Source organism: Phaenicophaeus curvirostris, assembly GCF_032191515.1.
Source record: "Phaenicophaeus curvirostris isolate KB17595 chromosome W unlocalized genomic scaffold, BPBGC_Pcur_1.0 scaffold_34, whole genome shotgun sequence".
Classification (NCBI taxonomy): Eukaryota; Metazoa; Chordata; class Aves; order Cuculiformes; family Cuculidae; genus Phaenicophaeus; species Phaenicophaeus curvirostris.
Window position 1 is genome coordinate 1,857,209 of NW_027206663.1, and position 7,026 is coordinate 1,864,234.

At 47.5% G+C, this 7,026-nt stretch overlaps 1 pseudogene; it reads left to right on the plus strand.

The window, feature by feature from the left end:
* The first annotated feature begins 1,640 nt into the window (after positions 1 to 1,640).
* LOC138733773 (uncharacterized) lies at positions 1,641 to 6,186 on the plus strand (annotated as a pseudogene).
* Positions 6,187 to 7,026: the final 840 nt, after the last annotated feature.

Genomic DNA, 7,026 nt, shown 5'->3' on the forward strand with positions numbered 1-7,026 from the left:
ACAATCTGATGATTCATTTTCTCCACCTGGCCTCTAGCCTGTGGTCAGTGTGAGGGTCATTAAGCAAAGAAAAGGAAGGAATGTAAAAGCCATTATGGCAGGGTGGGGGCCGGCTGGAAGCTGTTCGCACATATATGCCCCCTGAGATAATGCATGGATGGGAGGGTACTGCATTCACGCCCCTGGGATAAGAACACACGGACACAATGGGAGGTTACTGTTACTGCATACATGCCCCTGAGATAAGAATACACAGACAATAAGAGATTGCTGGAATCTATCAGAATGTAACACGAATACACCGAATGAACCCCTAGACCAGCCAATAAGATTGCAACTAACAATTTTGTATGTGCCTGCTTTTACTATAAATGTAACTCCACAGGTACAGCCGGGGTCACTCCTCTTGAAGAGCGTCCCTGGCGGCCAGTCTGGTTTTTTTAACCTCTTGCGCAAGAGAATAAATTTTGTACTTTATTTTTGTACCAGCTTGCCGTGCCGTCTCGTTCTTAGATTCTGGACCGTAACGTTTTGGGGGCTCGTCCAGGATCTGATGGCGAAAATGGCATTCTGTGAATAAACCTCCGGAGGTGGTAAGTTCTGTTATCTATTGTCTGTTGGAGCTCCGTCTGTAGGCTCAAAGGGAAGAAACTGGACACAGTACTGCTTCCCAGAGCCAGAGTTGGTGAGGGGACGCCCCACCACTCCTGGAGGGGGAAGACAGGGGGTTTACCCCCCCCGGCCCCCTCACATTCTGAGTCTGTTTGGGCCCTAGCTGGCTCTGTCCGGCTCTGTCCGGGTCCTTGCTGGCTCTGCCCAGTTCTGTTTGAGTTTTTGCCGGGTTACCCCCAGTCCCCTCCCGTTCTAAGGCCCTTGTTGGTTTTGGATTTATATTTCTGTCTTCAGTCGTTAACGCATCAGGATCGTCGGATTATCGGATATAGTTTGCTTATCGGTTGCTTGACTTTTTCCTGTGCTGCCTCATAGGTTTTTAAATGGGTCAAAGTAAAAGCAAAAAGGCGGCAACGCCATTAGAATTGGTCACGCAGCATTTCAAAGATTATCAGGCACGAGCTGTGTCATCAAGAGATACAGTTTATGTAGGAAAATTGAAAATATTTTGCCAACTCAAGTGGCCGACGTTCCAGACAGGCTGGCCACCTGAAGGAACATTCGCCCTCGCCCAAATTTATTCGACCCAAGAAAAAGTGTTCAATGACCACCCGGACCAAATTCCTTATATTGTAGCGTGGCGCTATCTAGTGGAGGAGCCACCTTCGTGGTTAAAACCCCGCTTACCCCCTGCTAACCAAACTACCTCCCTCCCCGTGAGGCAAGCTCCGCCAAAACGGGAGAAGGTAAAAACAGAAACAGAATCGAGGCCCGTTTTGCCTCCACCAGAGGATGAAACTGATTTACCCCCTTCATATCAGAACTGAAATCAGAACCTGGAAAATAATCAAGGGCAGGGAGAACTCCTAAGTCCTCCCAAAACACGGTCCGGGTCAGTTTACAATCCCCAAGTAGGTGATGAGCCAGCATCCCAATCAGGACCTGCCTCATCGTCATCAGGATTGTACCCGTCTTTGCTGAAAGAGAAGCCCAATGAGTCTAATTGATTCGTAACATCCTCGGCATCAATGCTACCGCTTAGAGAGGTAGTGCCGCTAGAGGGCAGGGGAGCCCCATATATGGTTTATGCTCCCTTCTCGTCCTCAGATATTTATAATTGGAGACAACAACATAAACCCTTTTTGGAAAATCCACAAGACCTCATTCGGCTTCTCGAAACTGTTTTTCTTACCCATCAGCCCACCTGGGTTGATATTCAGCAACTATTAATGGCTCTTTTTACTGTGGAAGAGAGAGATCGTATCCTGAGGGAAACCCATAGAGAAGCGGCTGAGAGGTCGGGGCAGCAGCTGGATGCCTGCCAGTTGGAAGAGCTCTGTCCCAGGGAGCCGCCAAACTGGAACCTGAACACGGCAGAAGGTAGGGAGAGTCTACGTTTCTACCGCCAGATTTTATTAGGTGGACTTCGTGCCACAGCCCGAAAAACCATCAATCTGTCTAAATTAGTACAGTAATTCAAGGGAAAAATGAGTCCCGGGCAGCCTTTTTAGAAAGGCTCTTAGAAGCATATAAAACATATAGCCCCATAAACCCGGAAGCACCTGAAAACCAAAGAGCAATTAACATGGCCTTTGCTAGTCAGTCAGTTCCCGATATTAGGTGAAAATTGCAGAGGATAGAGGGGTTTGAGGGGAAAAATCTAACCAAGTTGGTTGGAATAGCAGAAAAAGTTTACAACAATAGAGACTTGCAGGAGGAAGACAGACAGACAAAGAGAATAGCAAAAATTCTGGCTCTACACAAGATGAGAAAACAGTCAAATACCTCGGCAACTTGGAAAAATCGACCAAGGGGAACAGGGCCACCTGGGAAGCCAGGATGGGCCGCCCAGCTGGACCCAGGCCAGTGTGCATACTGTAAAGCGAAAGGATATTGGATCAAGGACTGCCCTAAGAGAAAAACCCCAGCACTGACAACGAGAGACTGATGGGGCCGTGGCTCAGACCCCCTCCCTGAGCCTCGGGTAACCATTAAGATGGAGGGGAGACCTATAGACTTCATTGCAGATACAGGGGCCCAGTTCTCATCACTAATGAAGCCCCTAGGGAAATTATCTGATGAGAAAATATGGGTACAAGGCGCCAATGGGACAGAGGAACACTCCTGGACCACCGAGAGGACGCTGAATTTAGCCTCCGGGACAGTGAAACATCGATTCTTGGTGCTATCAAATGCCCCATATAACCTTTTGGGAAGGGACCTCCTCCATAAATTAAAAGCAGGAATCCAGTTCTCAGAAAGTGGCCTGACTGTCACCATGGGGCAAACTGTGGTACAAATGTTAGTCTCAGCTGTCGACGAACACATGATCTATCAGCCTGAATATCGGCCGCTCGATGACCTGCTGCAGGATCTCGTGACAGAATTCCCTGATGTATGGGCAGAGGGGAAGCCGCCTGGCCTGGCTGTAAATCGACCACCAGCAGTAGTACACCTTAAAACTAACGCGATGCCGGTGTGAGTTCGACAATACCCCATTCCCTGGACAGCGAAAGAAGGGATCAGAAAGCATATCAATCGCCGTGGACAATATGGCATTCTGACTACATGCCAATCACCCTGTTACCAGTTAAGAAGTCGGAGATGGGTGACTACTGTCCGGTCCAGGATCTGCGAGAAGTAAATAAGCAGGTGGAAGATATTTATCCGACAGTCCCAAACCCATACATGCTACTTTCACTCTTGGGACCAAAACGGGTTATATATACTGTTTTGGATTTGAAAGATGCCTTCTTCTGTATCCCGCTTGCAAAGCAGTCACAACCATTCTTTGCCTTCGAGTGGACAGATCCCCAAGAAGGATTCCAAGGACAGCTTGCATGGACAAGACTCCCCCAGGGGTTCAAGAATTCGCCCACCATATTTGACGAAGCACTCCACGAAGATCTGCGAGACTATAGGATACAGAACTCCGAAATCACCCTGCTACAACATGTAGACGACCTGCTCATCGCCGACGAAACCTTTGAGGCCTGCCTGCATGGTACTAAAAACCTGTTACAAGTGCTACAAGAGAAAGGCTACAGGGATCTAATGGCGAAAAAGGCCCAGATATACCAGAAGCATGCTACTTATCTGGGATTTGATCTGCATGAAGGAGTTCACACTTTATCAGAATCACAGAATCACAGAATAACCAGGTTGGAAGAGACCCACCGGATCATCGAGTCCAACCGTTCCTATCAGAATCACAGAAGAGAGTAATAACCCGATACCCTCAACCAACCACTGCAAAGCAAGTAAGAGAATTCCTTGGGACTGTGAGATATTGTAGACTTTGGATTCCCTGGTTTGCAGAGATAGCTCAACCCCTATATAATCTGATCAAAGGCAATCCTACATCCCTCAGCTGGCCCCCAGAGGCAGAAAAATCCTTCAGAGAATTACAGTCTGCACTACTCAGTGCCCCCGCCTTAGCCCTCCCCGACATAACTATATAACTAACTTTCCATCTCTATGTAGACGAGAAAGCAGGGGTGGCAAAAGGGGTCCTGACTCAGAAACTGGGGCCGTGGCAGAGGCCGGTAGCCTACTTCAGTAAGAAATTGGATGCTGTGGCAGCAGGGTTTCCCCCTTGCCTCCGAATAATTGCAGCCACAGCCCAGTTAGTCAAAGATGCAAGTAAGCTGACTTTGGGACAGGATCTTATTCTCACAACAACTCATGCCATTGAAAGTCTGCTCCGTACTCCACCAGACAAATGGATCACCAATGCGAGGGCTCACAGGCTACCAGGCACTCCTCCTCAACGAACCAAAAATCGCCTTCAGACTCCCGGCTGTCCTAAATCCAGCCACCCTCCTGCCTGAAGAACTGGACGATCAACCAGGTCCTCGCTCAGATCACTGGAGTGCGACCAGATCTCAAAGACACCCCTCTCCTGCATGCAGAGATAGTTCTGTTTACAGACGGTAGCAGTTATGTCAACAATGGGAAAAGGTATGCGGGAGCAGCAGTAGGTAACTACCACACAAGTGATCTGGAAAGCAGCCTTACCCCAGGGCACATCAGCACAAAAAGCTGAACTTATTGCCCTTACCAAGGCCTTGCAAGTAGCAAAAGGAAAAATAGCGAACATATACATGGACAGTAGATATGCCTTTGCTACTGTACACGTACATGGTGCTATCTATAAAGAACGGGGGCTGTTAAGGGCAGAGGGGAAAGGAATCAAGAATAAAGGCGAAATGCTATCCCTCCTGCAGGCCATTTGGGAGCCCAAGCAAGTGGCAGTGATACACTGCCCCGGGCACCAGAGAGGTACTGACGAAGTCGCCATAGGCAACCAACTTGCAGATAAGACTGCGAAATGAGCTGCACAGGAAATTAACACAGTACAGATGCTAACTACAGTACCTGAACCGGTGTTACCTGAAAAGCCAGAGTACACCACGGAAGACTTAGCCTATGTAAATAAATGGAAAGGCGAAGGTCACACAGAGTCCTGGGCAAAGACAGACACGGGGAAAATTATTCTTCCACATAGGCTGGGAAAAAAATTAATAAACCAGATACACCAGGGCACACATTTAGGGACCAAAAAACTTAAATAATTAATTGGAAGCAGATATCAAATATTAAAACTTAAACAGATCATAGCAGACGTGGTAAGTAGGTGCCCACAATGTCAGATGGTAAATGCCAACCCGAAACCAGTCAAACAGGGGAAAAGACAAAGGGGTAAAGAGCCAGGAATATATTGGGAAGTAGATTTTACAGAAATGAAGCTGGGAAAATTCGGGTACAAATACTTACTTGTATTTATAGATGCCTTTTCGGGCTGGGTAGAAGCATTTCCTACAAAGCACGAAACAGCAAATGTAGTAACAAAACAAATGTTAGAAGAGATTGTACCCTGGTTTGGGTTACCCATAGCAATCGGGACTGACAATGGGCCTGCGTTTGTGAGTAGTCTCCCAAGCTTTAGCAACAGCAATAAATGCCAATTGGAACCTGCACTGTGCCTACAGGCCACAAAGCTCAGGCCAAGTAGAAAGAATGAATCGGACATTAAAGGAAACACTGACTAAATTAATTTAAAAAACTGGTGGTGGATGGGTAGACCTCCTGCCCTTCGCCTTATTGCAAGTACAGTGTACCCCCTATGCTAACCATATTACCCCCTTTGAAATCCTGTACGGGCGACCACCACCTTTGTGTCCACGGCTGCAAGAAGTAGCATTAGCTGAAATATCTGACCAAGCTGTACTCCAGTCCCTACAGGCTTTACAGGGGACCTTAAAGGCAATACACAAGAAAGCGCGGACTGCATACATCACAGAAGCAGCCGACCCACATCCGTACCAACTTGGCAATCTGGTATGGGTCCGCCGGCATCAAGTAGGAAACCTGGAACCCCGCTGGAAGGGACCATACACAATCATCCTGACAACACCTACGGCGGTAAAAGTAGACAGCCTGAAGCCCTGGATCCATGCATCCCACGTCAAGAGAGCAACAAAAGAAGACACGCAGGAGCCAACATGGGAACCGGTGCAGAATTCATCCGACAACTATGGACTAAAACTAAAACTCAGAAGGGTAAAACCCTAAATCAGGTATTATTGTCAATTATTGTTATGCTTATAACAATTCCAGGAACAGAGGGAAATCCGTATTGACCTATGGGTGGGAGATGGACCTTGACAGATACTCAGACTGGCCGGATCTTAGCAGAAGTCAATACAACCAAACAACCGGTCTTTAGAGTTGATCTTTGTAAACTGATAAGTAGTATTGACACAGATTTGGGCACGAAGGAAGGAATCCGTACCATTGTAATGGGTAACAGAGAGTAATTTGCCGATCAGGCCGAATAAACGATAAACGGTGGTCTTTTTGTTCCGAAGTACAAGAACATCCTGTTTGACAAGAAAGGCAAAACCACAAAGCTATCCTAAACAAATGCTAAAGGTTTCCATGACAATGTCTGCCTTGTATCTACTGATTTTGCAACCAAGACCTTCGAAATCGCCTGAGGCAAACAAGTGAGGAAAGCCACATACACAGAAGAAACCAAGGGGCGTTTTCTGAAGTGTCGAAACCAACTTGGGGGGGGGGAAAGGGACTGCTCAACTTACCTGAATTTGCGAGCCTTGGTGGAGCTGCAACTCCCCGGCCGCCCAGCACTGCTTTTGTTTTCCTATCTAAATAAATAATCAATTGATCCACTTTTGGACTCTGGTTGTTTCAATTCAACCATAACACCATCACTGATCCGGGAAACTACAACTTCGTTCCAGGAGTTCGTCCTGCCGGATGCGGGGAGCCTCGTTTAGAGACAGCCCTGCAATATACTCAATTTTACCTCTGCCCAGCCGATGGAGGACCCAACTGCCAGGGTGCAGGGAATTATCATTGTGCTAGTTGGAGGTGCGAGACAATTGCACCTTG